Source organism: Musca autumnalis, unplaced genomic scaffold (assembly GCF_047663935.1).
Source record: "Musca autumnalis isolate F117 unplaced genomic scaffold, ASM4766393v1 scaffold_3, whole genome shotgun sequence".
Taxonomy (NCBI): Eukaryota; Metazoa; Arthropoda; class Insecta; order Diptera; family Muscidae; genus Musca; species Musca autumnalis.
In genome coordinates, this window is record NW_027411866.1 from 192,900,951 (window position 1) to 192,918,886 (window position 17,936).

The 17,936-nt window shown below is 34.4% G+C and overlaps 1 protein-coding gene across 10 annotated transcripts in view; it reads right to left on the minus strand.

Annotated features, from left to right (window-relative positions):
- The window catches only part of LOC141398634 (voltage-gated potassium channel subunit beta-2-like), a 726,071-nt gene that overhangs the window by 433,995 nt on the left and 274,140 nt on the right, over positions 1–17,936 (minus strand). The window contains exon 4 of one of the 10 annotated variants that reach the window (XM_073976115.1): positions 14,966–15,350. The exons of the other annotated variants lie outside the window; for them this stretch is intronic. The gene's annotated coding sequence lies outside the window, so the exon portion shown is untranslated. The remainder of the gene's footprint in view (positions 1–14,965; positions 15,351–17,936) is intronic. 10 annotated transcript variants of the gene reach the window in all.

Below are 17,936 nucleotides of genomic sequence, written 5' to 3' on the forward strand. Positions count from 1 at the left end.
AAATTTTAACCGAACTAGCTGTAATATGCCATTTGAGGTTCTCAGTGGCCATGAAATATCTCCACCAAACATCGTCAACATAGGTCCACTTTTTGGTATAGCCCCCATATAACGGTACCTCCTGATTTTCGGTATTTTGAGAATTTTAGCCACAATTTGTAACCGAACTATCTGCAATTTGACATTTGAGCTTCTCAGTGGTCATGAAACATCTCCACTAAACATCGTCAACATAGGTCCATGTTTCGGTATGGCCCCCTTATAACCGTATCTCCCGATTTTCGGTATTTTGAGCATTTTAGTTACACTTTTATACCGTACTAGCTGTAATTTACCATTTGAGGTTCTCAGTGGTCACGAAACATCTACACCAAACATCGTCAACATAGGTCCATGTTTTGGTATAGCCCCCATATAACGGTACCTCCCGATATTCGGTATTTTGAGAATTTTAGCTACAGTTTTTTTACCGAAATAGCTGTAATTTGCCATTTAAAGTTCTCAGTGGTCATAAAACATCTGCAACGAAACATCGTCAACACAGGTCCATATTTTGGTATAGCCCCCATATAACGGTATATCGCGATTTTCGGTATTTTGAGAATTTTAGCTGAAATTTTTAACCGAACTAGCTGTAATGATCGGTATTTTGAGAATTTAAGCTACAATTTTGTCTATTCAAAAATAATCGTCAATATAGGTCCATGTTTTGGTATATCCCCCCATATAACTGTACCACCCGATTTTCGGGAATTTTCAGTGGTCATGAAATTTCTTCACTAAAATTCGTCAACATTGGACCATTTTTGAGGGTTTACATTGTTTTGATGAAATTACCCTCAATTTGACTCTTGAAGTTCCCTGCAGCTTTAAAACTTTTCCGCCAACAAAATTTAAAGATAGGTTGACTCTTTGATATAGCCCCGTTAGTGGTACCTTTCACCTAGCTGAACACATTTTTTTAGATTAGATAACACTGTGCACAAAATGGAGGTGAAAGTCTGGGGCACGGAAATTCCTCTTGGAGAACAAAGGCCTTGGTGAGTATATTATGAACCCCGAAGGAAAGATCCGCCGTGAGTCGAACTTTCGCGTTATGGCGTGATGAAATTTTTGTTAGAGACCCTGTGGGCCATCAGGAATTAGCGTTATATCATTGTTCACTGTTGCTTAAGTGCTCTACAAAAACAACAAACAAAGATATAATGCTAATTCATGATGGCTTACAGGGTTGTACATTTTCGCGGAAATTAAGGAAGAATTAAAAAATTGCTTGCTCGCAACTTATTTTAATAAAATTTAAGCTGTTTATGCATCGGAAAACTATTTTAAAAATATGTACGTAACTAAACATCGCGACGATTCAAATGAAACCAAAAATATAGAAATCTGTTTAGCGGTTTGCACATTTTAGCAAAAACAAACAAATATATATTAAGGGAACTTATAAAATGTTTTTAAGAGAAAATATTTTTCAAATTTTTTGTGAGTTGAAGAAAATTTAAGAAAATTTGGTCGGAGTTATTCTTCTATTTCAGTTAAATTTCACGCAAAAAATCACGTTTTTAATTCTATTCACTTCTCGAGTACACGCTAACATCTAGCGGAAGATATGGGTAACGTTCAAATAAATGTTGGGTTCCTTTGAATGGGGTATAATCTTCAAATAAAACTGTATGATTTGAAATGCGTGTAAATCTCGAAATCCTCAAAATCGCTTTATGCGGTTTATCAATACGGCGAATTCTTCTCTTATAATTTGTACACATTTGCCAGGATTTACTTTGGCCGCTAAGATGTAGCGTCGTCTGCAGTTTAGTGTGCAACAATCTGTATAACGTTTATAATTTGCACAAAGTGCAAACGTGGAAAAATACATCGATCTAATCCTATGTCGATCAAATCCATCAAGAACCGTAGATGTAGCATCACACACTATTTTTGGGATAAATCGGATACAGCTCCCATGCCAGTAAATTTTTTAAACCGCTGTTTTCGCAAAACCGCGAGAGATGTGTCAGTTTCTTCATTGACAAGGAAACGATCCACAGAAAATGCGACTAAATCCGCGATATTTTCAAAAACATTTTTGCACATTTTTCGGTTTTTGCAGTTGCTGTTTTCGCCGTTCTAGTGGATGGATTTTCACGATCTATGATTTATATGATCCGGACCGCCGAAAAACTAAAATATCCTGTAAAATGTGCGCCATATCCCGACTTAGGGTTTTATGCAAAGAAAATTTGACCATGCCCACTTTTTCAATTTTCAGTTTTTATCATTTCTTCCTTTCTTTAAAGCGCTATATTTATAAGCCAAACTTATGATTTGGACCCAAAATAAATATGTTATATCTAGAAAACTGATTACCACTCCCACTCTTTTCAATACATATTTTCCCAAAACTATATATAATTGTCCCACAAACATCCCATACGGGACAAGGGAGACTTCTCTCATATCAATGAGTGCACCCCGATTCATACTAGCTCAATGATATGGGACCTACTGTTTATCGCCGAGTCCGAACGGCGTGTCTTAAGACACCACTTTGTAGAGAAGTTGTACATGGCTGAAATACTCAGGAAATGTCGCCAACATTACTGAGGGGTATTTTGCCACCGTTGAAAATTTTGATGTTGATTGGCCGGGGAATCGAACCCACGACCTTCACCGTGCAAGGCGGGTGTGCATACCATTGCACCACGGTGGCACCCATTTTTTTCCCCAAAACTACTGAACCAAATGTCATGAAATTTTTTAAAAAATTTCAGGAATGTCCCTTGGTCCAAAATGCTATATATTTGTTGTCGCTATATTTGCTAAACTTCAAGATCAAGAATAACGATATATTTACAAATTTCCTTAAATGGTGAGGTTCAACGGTCCATCAGGCATGAAAAACTAAAACATATAAGTCTCAATAAGCGGTGAAATTAGACTTATTTTTTTTAAACTTTTATAATTAGACTGCTTTATTGTAAAGACATTTGACGTGAACGATAATAAATCCTAAGCAGCATCAATGGGCACAAAATTCGACAAAGTCAATAAGAAGAAAGGTTAGAGACAAAATCTGTTGATAAATTTAAAATCCTCCTCGGTTTGACAATGGACCGAAGAAGTGAAGTAGAAAATATCTATACTGGAATTGTCAAGCATAAAGTCCATAAAAAATTGTCAATAAAACTAATTACGACGGGCCAGCAATGCGGACCGGGGTCTGCTAGTATAAAATACAAAATATAAAACATAAAAAATAAAATGTAAAAGATAAAATATAAAATTGTTTTTTAAAATAGTCAGGCTTAATCCCATAGTCGTTGTTTGAATACTTTATTAAAACAACTTTAATTTATTAGTGGGAAAAATTGGCGATGTTTACCAAGGGGTAAGGCAGGGAAGACTATAGTTTCAGATATCGCAATAGATCTTCATCAGTTCACTTGTTTTTCAAAAAGAAACTTTTTATACCCAAGTGTCAATTGAAGAAACAAGGGAACTGATGAAGAACTGTGGCGAGATCTGAAACTATAGTTTTCCCTGCCTTACCCATTGGTAAACATCGCCAATTTTTTCCCACTAATAAATTAAAGTTGTTTTAATAAAATATTAAAACAATGGCTATGAGATTAAGTCTGACTATTTTGAAAAACAAAATAGAAGTCATCATTCCAAATAAAAAACGCCAACCCTCAGTTGAGAACGACTGGACCGATTTGTATAAATCTTTTTTTTTTGAAATGTTCGTCATAACCCAACGTAGGTTTTTATGCAAAAAAGTTGACCACCCCAACTTTTATGCCCACTTTTTTCAATGTTCTATTTTAATATTTTCTACAAAAAGTACTGAACTGATTTTCCTGAAATTATTAGGTGGTGAAATTTGGCTACATATTTTATTGAATTTCGGAAGAGGCGGGGTACTTCCCCTATACCCTATTTCGTTAAAAATGCTACTATATCTATATAAATAAAAATCAAATGTCCTTCGTTGGTAATGGTATCAGTTGAGAACGGCTGGACCGATTTGGATATATCTTTTTTTGAAATGTTTGTCATAACGCAACTTAGGTTGCTATGTAAAGAAAATTTGACCACGCCCACTTTTTTCAATTTTCAATTTTAATCTTTTCTTCAAAAACTACTGAACCGATTTTCCTGAACATCGGAAAGGGCGTGGTCCTTCCCCTATATCCTATATACTTGTTGACGAATTTCGGGGGGAATTATGAGTGCATCGCACAGTGGTCCCACTTGTATGGGAAGGTGCGACAAAACTATTTATAATAACTAAAAAATACTTTAGCAAAAAATCATCAATATGGGTCTAGTTTTTCCTATAGCCCCCATGTAGCGGTACCACCCGATTTCAGGTATTTTGAAGCTTTTATCTACATTTTCGGCCCTAATTGGCTGTACTTTGGTATTTGGGTTTCCCAAAGGTCAAAAACCTTCTGCGCCAAAAATGGTGGTCTTAGGTCCAGGTTTTGGTATAGGTCTCCTATTACGATACCTCCCGATTTCAGGTATTTTGAAGATTTTATCAATATTTTCGGCCCGAATTAGTTGTAATTTGCCATTTGGAGTTCTCAATGATCAAAAACCTTCTGCGCCAAAAATTGTGGTCTTAGGTCCAGGTTTCGGTATAGCCCTCATATTAAGGTAACTCCCGATTTTAGGAATTTTGAATATTTTATCAACATTTTCGGCCTGAATTGGTTTTAATTTCCCATTTGGAGGGCCGAATTGGTTGTAATTTGCCCTTTGGAGTTCTCAATGATAAAAAACCTTCTGCGCCAAAAATGGTGGTCTTAGCTCCCGGTTTCGGTATAGCCCTCACATTACGGTACCTGCCTATTTCAGTTATTTTGAGGTTTTTATCTACATTTTCGGTTCGAATTGATTGAAATTTGCTATTTGTTGTTCTTAGTGGTCAAAAAACGTCTCCGACTGGTATCGTGGACAGGAAAGGAATCAAATTATTCCATTTGATGTCAGAATATTTAATGCTAGGGGATATAATAAAGTTCGGTGCGACCGAACTTTACATGTTTACTTTTTTCATATTATATGTACATATATCAAAAATATACAAATGTAAAAAATACACTCATAAGTAGATCCCAAACCAAAAATGTCTAAATCTTTAAAGAAAAAAAAACAAAACAGACAATGCCGTATTACGGCATATTCACTGAAACGACCAGAGGCATCGTCAGTATTTTTAATGTCACACACGGAAATGCAAATATATTCAGCTGGAACCAAATTTTTTGTAAACATGACACTATTTCGAACATTCTTCAAAAAATTTGGAGAGAGGACTTAGACAAAAATCCCCAAAAAAGTATTATAAAACATGTGATTTCCAGCACATTTTATGTGAATAATGTGTAAAATTGTTTATGTAAATGAACATGTATTTTTTGTTTGGCTTTAGGTCAGAATAATTAAAAAAACAATGGGTTTTGTTTTTTACATAATTTTTATTTTCCAATATTTCGACTTTCTTCGAAAGTCATCATCAGGGATTTTTCCTTTTTTAAAGAAACAAATAACAAAGTTTTTGATATAAAAATACAAACACAAAATATAAATGTTAAAAGATAATTACATTTATTTTTATTCTGCTAAACAACTATCGGACACATCCTCTTTCTCACTCGAGTATTTTCCAACTAATCAATGCTTTTTATTGTATTTTTCTATAGTGTTTCGGTAGATTTGTGCACAGTGTTCTGTGTCCATCTTGTAGTTGATTCTTTTTTCTATTGGTATATTAATTATGTGCAGCATTTCAAGCATGTATCTGCGTTTGTAGTTTGTTTCTTGGGTTAGAATTTCCACATCATTGAAATTCGGAGTGTGCCCAGTGGTTGCACAATGTGCTGCAAGAGCAGTTTTCTGCTCCAAAGGCTTGTTTCTGGCTCTTTGGTCCGACTTATGACGACTTATTCTAGTTTTCAACTTTGTCTTTGTTGTGCCCACGTATACCTTGGGGCATACGTTAGACGAGTCACCATTACATTTAATTTTGTATACAATATTAGATCTGTCTTCGATGGGAACTTTCGTTTTTGTGCGACTGAAGAAAATATTGTTCGTGTTACTGCTTTTTGTGGCCAATCGGTATTGGTTGTTATTATAGAGATTTGAACGAGAAAATCTTTCGGAGAATCCTGGGACATATGTAAACCGTTTATAGATCTATACAATACTACAATACAATAATAGTTTATGTAAATGTTATTAGAAAACCTTGTACTAAAACTTCCATTTCGAAAAAAAATAATTTTATCTTTTCAATTTTGAGCTACTTGCCTTGTAAGAAATCACAACCTTACTGATGCTTTTAAAGTTTTTAAGAGATCGTATATAAATGTCTATTTCTTCTGTTTTGTGTTGTCAAATACCGTTATAAATTACAAAACCAGTGCTGGAATATTAATATATGATATGTTTAGAGACAATCTGCTGAATTGTCGCAGAGATTTGCTGATATCGATGAGGTAATGATGAGGTTCATCAGTCATGAAAAGCTATAACATATAAGTCTCAATAAGCGGGAGAATTCCAGTTAACCATTTTTTTAACTTTTATAATTCGATCGCTTAAGGACAAAGACAGGGGACATGGACGATAATGAATCCTAAAAAGCATCATTGGAAAAAATCTGTTGATAAATTTAAAATCCTCCTAGGTTTGACAATGAACCGAAGAAATAAAATAGGAATTACCTATTTTTGAATTGTCAAGCATAAAGGCCATAAAAAGTTGTCATTAATACTCATTACGACGGGCCAGCAACGCGGACCGGGTTCTGCTAGTATAAAATAATATATAAAATAAAATATAAAATAAAAAATACACATCAAGAAATTAGAAAAATTAAAACAACAACAACATCGGGAACTGATCACAGAACACAAAAAAGAGTGGTTTGTTAATACAACGAACACCAACATACCTACCAATGTGGAATGGTTGCTTTCATTAGGACCTAAATTCGCGCTCCCAACAACAAAGACTACTTTCCCACTGTCCAATATTATTGCTGAGGGAGAGGACTGTATCCAGACACTGGTGAGCAGAGAACAACAAGAGAACGCGAGAATAAACTTAGTTACTCTCATCAACGATCACATGCGCAACTTTAAATTGAGTAAAAGAGATCGCTTTATTTTAAATACAGTGAGACAAACTAATAAATTCATAAAAGAGAATAAAGAGATATTAATCCTTAATTCAGATAAAGGCGGAAAAACGGTTGCTATGCTAAAAAGCGAATATGATTCAAAAATGCAACAACTACTAATGGATATGTGCACGTACAGACGAGTAAGAAAGGATCCTACAACTTCTTTACAAGAAAGGTGCAACAAAATTGTAATGCAACTCTTCGAATTAAAAGTCATCAATGAAAATGATAAACATAAACTTATAAACAGGACTTCGGTAGTACCAAAAATCTATGGACTACCAAAAATTCATAAGGAAGGGACTCCATTACGTCCCATATGTTCTTTTATAAATTCACCAACGTACGAGTTATCGAAATATATATCCAACATTTTGAAAACTTTGACGAAAGACTCAAAATACAATATAAAAGATGCCTGCGAGTTCAAGTCTAGGGTGAACCAACAATTTATTAGTGATGACGAAATTTTGATTTCCTTTGATGTCGTTTCTTTATTCCCTAGTGTGCCTGTAAATCTTGCGATAACCATCATAAAAGAAAAGTGGACCACACTCAAAGAACACACAAACATTCCAATGAATCTATTTATAGATATTCTTACCATGTGTATAAAAGACTCACGTTATTTCATATATAATGACAAAATATATGAACAATTAAAAGGTATGCCAATGGGTTCTCCAATATCACCAATAATCGCTGATATTGTTATGGAAAAATTACTGGACGAGACTTTAGAGACTTTGAATAAAAAACCAAGGATCCTGACCAAGTATGTCGATGACATATTCTGCATATTAAAAAGGGATGAAGTCGATAGTACCCTTTTAAATACATATAAAAAAAAAATACTGCTACAAACTTCATCCGTAGAGTGCTCAATATTAGCGATAAAAAGTTTCACGCACACAATGAAATCAAAATTAAAAAGATTTTAGCCATGAATGACTTTCCTAACAAAACATTTAATGATCTAATAAGACAAGTAAAAAACAGCAAAATTGGCAACACAGATCCAAAAACAGAAAAGATATACAAGAGATCGACATATGTACCCGGTTTCTCAGAACGTTTTTCTAATTCAAACTTGTTTAATAGAGAACATTATCAAATTGCCATGAAAAGTGATAACACCAACAACAACTTCTTCAGCCGCACAAAGGCAAAAATTCCTAACGAGGAAAAATCAAATGTGGTATACAAAATAAAATGCAACGGTGATGCTTCCAACAAGTGCGAAAAAGTATATGTTCCCAGCGAAAAGTTTGCCTCCAAAGAGGCAGTTAAATGATATGTACAAGTGATTTGGAAGTGCATCAAATTATGCATTTTCACTCATGATTTTTACAAGGGAGTGACTACTGAAAGAGGCACTCCATTGCACCGCATTTTAACTGACCCTTTGGCATTGCATTTTAACTGAACCTTTGGCACTGCATTTTAACTGACCCTTTGGCATTGCATTTTAACTGAACCTTTGGCACTGCATTTTAACTGACCCTTTGGCATTGCATTTTAACTGAACCTTTGGCACTGCATTTTAACTGACCCTTTGGCATTGCATTTTAACTGACCCTTTGGGGTAGAATATGAGGCAGTCCAGAGCACGTGTTTTGAATAACAAAATAAAATGCATTTATTAATTGTGTAAAACAAATATATTAATAACTCTATTAAATTAACACAAATTATGAAAATTCTCTATTGAATTCAATCGCAAACATGTGTGTGCTCTTCATTTAATCCAAGCTTAAGTGCTTTTGCTTCATCTGCTAAATGGGTTTGATATTGTCATCACCAGTTAAGATTTCGACATGTACTCCAACAGCACTCCATTGGGAAAGTTTCTTCTCGTGAGTTACCGGAAAAATGTTCACAAATTAAATATTATTTAGTTTGTATTAACAAATGTTTGGAAATGTTAACACGATTATCTCCTTTTGGAAATGTATTCCGGTGCCTGTAGAGATGTACAAACTGATTTATGTACATGTAGGGATCTCTAACAACTGCTAATAAAATGTAGTGAACGGAGTGCCTTTTTCACGACTCCGTTTACACTGCATCCGGATGCTGTTAAATTGTGAGGAATTGGAGTGCCTTTTTCACGACTCCGTTGAACTGCCTCCGGATGTTGTTAAAATGTGACAAATGGATGTGATTCTTTGGATTGCTTCCAAATGCGGTTAAAATGTGGGGAATGGAGTGCCTTTTTCACGACTCCGTTTGAACTGCATAAAAACATGCCGTGAAAGAACTAGTCTACATTGCACTACTTCCAATTTATTTTGCTGGGTTGGTACCACAAAAACAAAATTAAAAACAAGGCTCAGTGGTCATAAATCTGACCAAAGAATAAAAAACAAGCCAATAGAACAAAAAACTGCACTAGCAGCCCACTGTGCAGCTACAGGACATACACCTGATCTAAAAGAAGTACAAATACTGTCGCAAGAAAACAACTACCGACGACGATACATGCTGGAAATGCTACACATCATAAATGTACCAACACAACACCGCATCAACTACAAGACAGATACAGAACATTGTGCTCAAATCTATAGAAGCACAATAGAAAAGCACAAAAACACTTCAGTAGGAAAACACGTTTGAGCATGAGTGGAAGAGAATTTTCGTCAATTTATTAACAAAAACTAACAAATGTAATTATTGTTAATTAATTTTTAATTTTTGTTTTAACAATTTTATATAACCAAGTGTTATTGTTTTCTTATTTTTAAAGTTAACAACCCTGATGATGATAGTCGACGACTATCGAAATATCGGAAAAATAAAAGTGATAAAATAAAAAACTAACTACAAGCTGTTTTTTATTTTCTGATGACCTCAAGCCGAACAAAAATATTAAGAAGAGCAAGTCCAAAGGTCAACTATAATACAAAATAAAATAAAAAATAAATATAAAATATAAATTAGGAGGGTTGGCGTTTTTTATTTGGGATGACGACTTCTATTTTGTTTTTCAAAATAGTCAGGCTTAATCCCATAGTCGTTGTTTTAATATTTTATTAAAAACAACTTTAATTTATTAGTGGGAAAAAATATAAAATATAAAAAAATAAATTTTTTAATTTTTTAATCGAGCTTTATGATCTATTATGCAAGTGAAAAAGGAAAGCCGACGATTCGAACCCACACACCCACCACTATGTGACATGCATGTTTCGTCTTCGGTCAAGACTCTTCAGACATATCGGATGTGGAGCGGCTTCGATGTCCTCGAACTTTTCTTCTTTCAAATGCATTTTTGTTTTGTATTTTACAACAACAATGAGGATTTTCCCATTTAGTTGTGCTTTCATGACAAACGCTTAGCGCTGCCTTTGAAAGTTATGAGTTTGGCTCTGAACGCTAACACGCTGGGGTTTGAACCCACGTCATTGAAAAACACAGAAAAAAGTGTTGTCACGGCGTGTTAGCGTTCAGAGCCAAACTCATAACTTTCAAAGGCAGCGCTAAGCGTTTGTCATGAAAGCACAACTAAATGGGAAAATCCTCATTGTTGTTGTAAAATACAAAACAAAAATGCATTTGAAAGAAGAAAAGTTCGAGGACATCGAAGCCGCTCCACATCCGATATGTCTGAAGAGTCTTGACCGAAGACGAAACATGCATGTCACATAGTGGTGGGTGTGTGGGTTCGAATCGTCGGCTTTCCTTTTTCACTTTCATAATAGATCATAAAGCTCGATTAAAAAATTAAAAAATTAATCTTAAAAAAATGATCTTCGCCTAAAAAGGCAAAAAATTTTCAAATAAATAAAATCAGCTGAGCCAGGCTGGGGTTTGAACCCACGTCATTGAAAAACACAGAAAAAAGTGTTGTCACGGCGTGTTAGCGTTCAGAGCCAAACTCATAACTTTCAAAGGCAGCGCTAAGCGTTTGTCATGAAAGCACAACTAAATGGGAAAATCCTCATTGTTGTTGTAAAATACAAAACAAAAATGCATTTGAAAGAAGAAAAGTTCGAGGACATCGAAGCCGCTCCACATCCGATATGTCTGAAGAGTCTTGACCGAAGACGAAACATGCATGTCACATAGTGGTGGGTGTGTGGGTTCGAATCGTCGGCTTTCCTTTTTCACTTGCATAATAGATCATAAAGCTCGATTAAAAAATTAAAAAATTAATCTTAAAAAAATGATCTTCGCCTAAAAAGGCAAAAAATTTTCAAATAAATAAAATCAGCTGAGCCAGGCTGGGGTTTGAACCCACGTCATTGAAAAACACAGAAAAAAGTGTTGTCACGGCGTGTTAGCGTTCAGAGCCAAACTCATAACTTTCAAAGGCAGCGCTAAGCGTTTGTCATGAAAGCACAACTAAATGGGAAAATCCTCATTGTTGTTGTAAAATACAAAACAAAAATGCATTTGAAAGAAGAAAAGTTCGAGGACATCGAAGCCGCTCCACATCCGATATGTCTGAAGAGTCTTGACCGAAGACGAAACATGCATGTCACATAGTGGTGGGTGTGTGGGTTCGAATCGTCGGCTTTCCTTTTTCACTTGCATAATAGATCATAAAGCTCGATTAAAAAATTAAAAAATTAATCTTAAAAAAATTATCTTCGCCTAAAAAGGCAAAAAATTTTCAAATAAATAAAAAAATAAAATTAAATAAATATAGAAAACAAAACATATAATAATTAAGACATAAACAAGTGATCCAAGGCTATAGTCGGGTCGGGGCCGACTATGTGATACCCTACACCACTACCCCTGTTCATAACCTTTTGAGTAATAAAATTCAAAATATTAAAATTGGGATAGCTTAGCGCCTTTGCTCTGAATGTCTTCATTAATACAGGTCAATTTTATTGAAACGCGTTTAAGTGCACCGTCAGAATAACTCAAATAAGAAATGGAAAAGTGGGATGAATGCCAACCATCAATAGGCTTCTTTCTCTGTTAGACCCCTATCAACCCCCAAAATTTCGTGAGGATCCGATTAAAATGTCGTAGTGTGATTGCACAAAAATGGAAAAAAGGATGCATTACCGACTATTGCGATATCTCTGTTGTTTGACCACCTATGACAACCTACTTCACATTGTTGTAGAGGTGATATTTTCTACTTTCCTTGCCAGGTTTTGCTTTCGATATACTTCTTACAGAAGAGAGATATTCATTTTGAAATAAAACGTTGGCCTTTTCTCCAAATAAGTTATTTTTTTGTCACATTCCGACCCCTGAATAATATGCGACCATTATCAAAAATCAAAAGGCTTTTTTCTCTGTGGGACCCCCAATAACACCCAAAATTTCGTGACGATACAGTTAAAATTGCGACCTGTAGCGTGATTTCCAAAAAAAGTGGAAAAATGGGATGTATTACCGACTATTGCGATATCTCCGTTATTTGGATACCTACGCCAACCTGCTTTACATCATTGTAATGATGGGATTTTTTACTTTCATTGGCAGGTCTTGCTTTTGATATACCCCTTTTAGAAGCGGAGATATTCGCTTTGAAATAAAACGTTGACTTTTTCTCCAAATAAGTTTTTTGCCCATTCCGACCCCTGAATATTATCCGACCATCACCAAAATCAATAGGCTTCTTTCTCTGTAGGATCCCCATTAGCCCCCAATTTCGTGACAATCCGATCAAAATTGCGACCTGCAGCGTGATTACAAAAAAAAGAAACAATGGGATGTATTGCCGACTATTGTGATATCTCCGTTATGTGGCCAACTACGCCAACCTAGTTTGCTTCACTGTAAAGATGGGATTTTCTACTTTCATAGTCAGGCTTTGTTTTTGGAAGAGCCCCAACCGAAGCTGTGATATTCGTCATTATTATTAAAATCGCAAAAATAAAAAGTTGGGTTCTATTAGCGGCTATTGCGATATATTCGTTGTTTGATCACCTACGAGAACCCACTTTACATCATTAGAAAGGCGATATTTTCTACTTTCATAACCAGGTTCTGCTTTTGGTATACCCCATATTGGAGCTGAGATATTCGCTTAGGAAAAAAACGTTGTCTTTTTCTCCAAATAAGTTTTTTGCCCATTACGACCCCTAAATATTATCCGACCATCACCAAAATCAATAGGCTTCTTCATCTGTGTGACCCCCATTAACCCTCAAAATTTCGTGACGATCCGATCAAAATTGAGACCTGTAGTGTGATTTCCAAAAAAAGTGGAAAAATGGGATGTATTTCCGACTATTGCGATATCTCCGTTATTTGGTCACCTACGCCGACCTAGTTTACATCATTGTAAAGATGGGATCTTCTACTTTCATAGCCAGGCTTTGCTTTTGGAAAGTCCCCAACCAAAGCTGTGATATTCGTCATTATAATTAAAATCGCAAAAATGAAAATTTGAGTTTTATTTGCGACTATTGTAATATCTTCGTTATTTGATCACCTACGAGAACATACTTTACATCATTAGAAATGTGATATTTTCTACTTTCATTATCATGTTTTGCTTTTGGTATACCCCATACAGAAGCTGAGATATTCGCTTTGGAAAAAAACGTTGTCTTTTTATCCACATAAGTTTTTTGTCCATTCCGACCCCTAAATATTATCCGACCATCACCAAAATCAATAGGCTTCTTCCCCTCCGGGACCCCCATCAACATCCAAAATTTCGTGACGATCCGATCAAAATTGCGACCTGTAGCGTGATTACAAGGTTTAGATGGACAGACGGACAGACGGACGGACGGACGGACTGACGGACGGACACACATAGCCAGATCGACTCAGCTCGTCGAGAAATTCATTTTGGTATATATAAGTATGGGTCTGCGACCATTATTTCGATGCGTTACAAACTTTTTGGCCAAAACCAACTTATAATACCCTCCCCACATAGTGGTGTAGGGTATAACTAGGAAATAGAGGATATTTTGGAAATTCTAACTAGAATGAAACAAAAGAGTACTTTTTTATACTTCGTCATGTTGAACATTCTGCAATATCAATACCATCTGCTCACAATTCTTTTTAACTTTTGTTAAAGGAAACCTATTCTGCGGGCAAAATAGTATGAAGCATCGTTTTAAAGTTCTTAATTATTGATTGGACAGTGATTAGATTTTTATTGGAATGGAATCTTTCATAAATATTATCTCAGTATCTGTCGACGATCATTATCTAAATCATAGATTTTCAAGCTTTATGTAAAGGTATTTGCATTTGGTTATATCTTTACATGTAGGTTTTAAAGTCATCTTGTAAATTTAGTTCTTGAGTTTCAAATTATTTGTATTATTGTTATACTAAATGTTATATTTAAATAAATTTGATATAATTTATTAACTTTTAAATCTAATAACTAATTAATATCATGCTTTAAATTGAATAATCTATTTCTATACATAATTCATGCATAAATGTAGAAAAGTTTGATATTTATACTAAAAAATGCTTAGAATTAAGCAGCCATACTTAACTTTAGGCAATGTTTTTTTTATTCTAGGTATGCGCTATAAAGTATGGACAAATGTTAACAATGAAATACCAACACACACACATACGTCTATAAAAGAAAAATACTAAACGAAAACAAGTTTCTATTCAAAACTTTTAGATACTTTTTGTTTTTATTGCTTAATTTTTTTATAAAACGCAGTAACAAACAAAAATTAAAGGAAATTATTTTGAAAAATAAATTTATCGTTTATTAATTGCTAAGTTGAAAACAGAACAAAAATAAAGTTTTGTCTTTAAAATTTATGATTTTTTGATTTGCTACATTTTAGTTTCAAGCCTTACCTCTGTCTAAATGTTTTTAATGTGTTTTTTGTTTTTATTGTTAACAAAAAGTTTCATTAAAAGTTACGTTTTTTATAATTGTGTTGGTGTTTTACTTTCATTACTCTTTACTATGCAACACGGTTTATACGCACACACACACATATATAGAAATACAATGGATACGGGAAAGTTAATTTTTTTTCAGTTTTCTTTTTATTTTTTTATTGGATATGTAGAGGACTACTGCTAATGTTAATGTAATGTTAATAGTTTGAAGTTATGTTTGTATTGCAGTGATAGTATTAGTATTAGTTTGTCATAGTATTAGTATGTTTGTGAACGTAATTGTTGTTGTAATTGTAGTCAACACTTTCTTTCTACATTTGTGGAGATGCTAAATCCCCTGGATGGTTGATTTGTGGTTTGATTTTCGATTTTCAGATTGTCATGTGAGGTTTTGAAATACAAAAGAAAAATGGAAAGAAAGGTTTTAATTAATTACTTTTCTGTTTCAACGACAATAATAGTAGTAGTAGTAGTAGGAGAGGAAGTAGTATTAGTAGTAGTAATAATATAATTAATTACTTGATATATGTAATTAGTAAGTCAATCAATTATAATTCTAATTTATTTTCATTTTCAATTCAAAAAAGCATTCAAAAGAAATAACAACTGGTTTTTAACGGTTTTTGTTTTTTGTTAAACAGTACTATTTAGAGAAAATTACTACACAACATTTTTTTATCAGGTAAGGATTGAATTTTAATTGTATGCAAATTAAATTTAAAGAAATAAATGGTAATTAAATTAATTATTAAAATTTGTGTAGAAATCAGTGATACGGCCGAAATGAAGTGGCGCTAAGTAGTTAATACACCAGAAAGAAACCTATTTCATTTTAAGAGTTAGGGTCCACTCACCGTCGTGTCATCTAGAGTATTAATTTAAACGTCCATTTATTTAGTAATCTTACACGTAACACGAGTTCGAGCACCGACCAAGTAATTCCGCCACAAAAAAAAAAAAAAGAAAAAAAATTAGAAAATACAAAAAAAAAAGTGTCACACATATCGTCGGTGTCATGCTTAAGTGTTCCATACGCCATTTTTGACGTATATTTTGAGATGCCACGCTTCGACGCGAAAGATTTAATTTTGTTCAGCTATAAAATCTATATTTTAAAAGTGCTGAAACTTTGGCAATCTTCAAATCTAACAAAACTAAATACATTAGGGGCGCCGCCTAAAAAAATCGACATCGATTTTTTCCCTTTGAGATAAAACCTTTCTAATACAGACCTATCAAGCTTGAGCCTGGCTCGAATGTCCCGTGCATGGAATGTAACATCCACCCATCGATGAATACCTGTACTCCAGGTTGTAGGCCCAACTTTAGCCCTCTTTTGGAAGAGCATAACCGTCTGGTCTTAGGGGACTTTAATGCTCATCATGAGTTGTGACATTCGGTCCTCGGAAACGACCAGTGGGGTATAATGCTGGCTGAGCAGATTGATTGGGATTAGCAAATGGGCGGGATGAGTAAATAAGCTTCGCTTAGTAATGGTCTTCGTCATGCCCAACCTCAGTGAACCCAGAGTCAGTGAGCTGACACTGGAAGTTAACAGGCTTGCCGGCAAGCATAAGCGGAACAAGTGGTTGTCTGAAGAGTTGCAACATTGGAGCTACTATAAGTAAATTACACTGTGCAACATTTTTAAAGTGCAAACAATTTGAATTGAGGACTTTTTGAGGGTACAGACCCAAACAACAAAAACTGTAGTTGGGTTTAGTTGTGTCAGATCAAGCTTGGATTTTAAACATGGTTTAATATTGACTTTTTAAAATAATTCGGGGCTATATCTCTGAAACCAATGCGAGTCTTTTTCTGACCTCTGAGCAAATTTGTAGATAAGGACAAGAATAAAATATTTGGAGAAATAATGAACTCGAAAAACTAAATGTTTTGCCTCATATCTTAAAATATATCACCGTGATTTTGATTCAAATTTAAATGGAAGGTGCTTACACCTGGGAAGTTTTTGCGGATACTGAAACTACAATTTTCATAGATGAAAAATTAAAAAAACTAAAAAAATCGCTGGAGCGCTTTTTAAATAAATCGCGATTCATTTTTAAGGGGTTTTTAGGTTTTCACGATTTTGCTTGGAAACCACAAGTCCTATTGAAGCGGGACTAAAGAAAATTTTGTAGCTATGAAAATTCTCTACAAAATTGGCTTTTCTGATATCTTCGTAGTTTTTACCGTTATTGAGATTTAGAAGTTCAAATTAGGACAATTGGTTGACTGTATCGCCTCCTTATAAAACAATGTTATACATAGTGCACCTTAACAAACTTTAAATGAAAACCGCTTACACCAGGGAAGTTTTTGCGGATTTTGAAACAGCTATGTTTATAGATGAGAAAATCCAAGAACAAGAAAAAATCGCTGGATGGGATTTTTAATAAATCGCGATCAAAGTTCAAATCTTTAGGTTTTTCAAGTTTTCACGATTTTGCTTGGAAACCGCAAGTCGTATTGAAATGGGACTAAAAAAATGTTGTAACAGCGAAAATTCGTTACAAGATTGGCTGATTGATATTTCCCTAGGTTTTACCATTTTTGTGATATCGAGGTTCAGATCAAACTTTCAGATTTTTTCATAAGTATTCAGGATTTAGCTTGAAAACTGCAAATCCTTTCGAAATGGGACTAAAGAATATGTTGTTGCTGTAAACATTCTCTACAAGATTGCCTTTCGCAATTTTATTCTAGGTTGTACCGTTTTTGAGTCATAACATTGTTTTATAAGGAGGCGATACAGTCAATCCATTGTCCTAACTTGAACTTCTATATCTCAATAACGGTATAATCTACGAAGATATCACACATGCCAATCTTGTAGAGAATTTTTATAGCTACAACATTTTCTTTAGTCCCATTTCAATAGGACTTATGGTTTCCAAGCAAAATCGTGAAAACCTAAAAT